This window comes from Amyelois transitella, chromosome 17 (assembly GCF_032362555.1).
Source record: "Amyelois transitella isolate CPQ chromosome 17, ilAmyTran1.1, whole genome shotgun sequence".
NCBI lineage: Eukaryota > Metazoa > Arthropoda > Insecta > Lepidoptera > Pyralidae > Amyelois > Amyelois transitella.
This window is the reverse complement of record NC_083520.1, coordinates 9,397,179-9,399,250: the sequence shown is the minus strand read 5'-3', so window position 1 is coordinate 9,399,250 and position 2,072 is coordinate 9,397,179.

Genomic DNA, 2,072 nt, shown 5'->3' with positions numbered 1-2,072 from the left:
ATAATACTTGTACTATCCATACCATAACTCAGCTAGCGTTAACCCTATCTGATCCCGAAGTTACGAAAGCGGATGTTGGGTACAGTAATGCCCAGGGACAATAGCCTTATAATATGATTATTTTGTGCATTTCACCTTCCGCCGATGCTGTACTGTGGTGTAAGTCATAAGAGGAAAACGCTTAAGCTTTCAAACTGTTTGTTATAATCATATATAGATAGATAAAACTCTTAGTTGCACCATAAGAGTTTAACATACAAAACAGACAGAGATGGTTCAAAGTCAGACTTATCGTTTATGCAATCTCTTCTAGTCAACCTTTGGGTGGAAAGAAACCTAACAGGATGGCGTTGGCGCAGAGCAAGATAAATAATGCTTAAACATAATACAATGCAATTAATATATGTATACATATACTGACTGTAATATCAAAATTTTTTGTGAAGATTCCATCCAATTAAAAATAATAATAACTATTTTTTAAACGCTGACAATAGAATATTATAAGCTAAAGGCCTAATTCAATAATTGGATAAATTAATATACATATCTTGCATTTTTTTCATAGTTAATTTAAAGATAACATAAAACTTTGTTAAAAAGCTGTATGTCTGTGTAAAAAAAAGTAACGAAATTCAATTTAGCGCCATATAACTAAAAAGCCACGAAATTGGCAGCACCAAAAGAAAGTAACGAATTAAACGCCACCTAGTTACAAAAAGCGACTAATTTAGCGCCACCTACCAAAGAATACCGGGTTTTTGTAAATCCCATGGGGACAATAGTCTTCACTTGGACGAAAGGTAGCTTAATGTCCTTCTCCACACTTTTGAATTAATATACATGATATTTCAAGTAGATAACCCGTGAAAAGGTTACAAACAAACTAATAAACTTATCGTGCCGTTTGCCGTGTGGTTCCCGGCACCAATACAAAAAAGAATAGGACCACTCCATCTCGTTCCCATGGATGTCGTAAAAAGCGACTAAGGGATAGGCTTACAAACTTGGGATTCTTTTTTAGGCGATGGGCTAGTAACCTGTCACTATTTGAATCTCAATTCTATCATTAAGCCAAATAGCTGAACGTGGCCATTCAGTCTTTTCAAGACTGTTGATTCTGTCTACCCCGCAAGGGATATAGACGTGACCATATGTATGTGTGTAATAAACTTACTTTAGCATTAATAATATTAGTTAAGATCCTTTGCGCGATATAGCGATAGCAATGTCGCTATTGTGACATCCAAATGTCGTCATAATACCAAACGCTTCCTCCTATGACTTGTACCACACTCTCAAACGCGGAACGTTCAGCATTTGTGAATTGTATGCACCAGGGACATTAAAGGTACTTCATTGTTAAATCATAATCATTATCATAATTACATCCGTATCTCTTTTAACCCTCTGTCTCAAATGATGGGTACGTTTAACGTGTTTCATGAAATTAAATTTTGGAAGGAGTAATCGAAGTATTGTGTAAAATTTTCAACTTAATTTGTGCAATTATCGGTCCAGTTTGCATATATCAATTGTAATTATTTTTTTTATTAAGGTAATTATTAGCTTTTACCCTCGGTTTTGCTTCCGAATTTTAATTATTAATACTCAAGGAAGCAATATATTTATAATATTGTTTACAATATGTATTATTATTATTAAGTTATGTATATTATTAAGTTATGTAAACAAAATAAAACGACCAAAAATTTGATTTTTTTATAATTTTGTAATAACACGTATTTAATATATGTAGGTACTTATATGTGTATATAATATGTGTCATCTCAATCCAAAAACCCTTTCAACTAGAACTAAGTAGATTATTTAATTACCCCTCCTTATTTATACGCCATCTCACAGATGAACTAATCTTAATGCCATCATTATTCCCTCATCTAATGTTACTCTCAATTCATCATCTGTTTCTTTATTTTCTCCCCTCATTACACATCCATCACTGATGTTGATTTGACGGACATCTTCCTGTCTTATTTCATAGATATAAAATTAATTGCCCCTTAGTAAATACAGCATTTTATTAATCCTGCATGAAGTAGTAAGCAAAC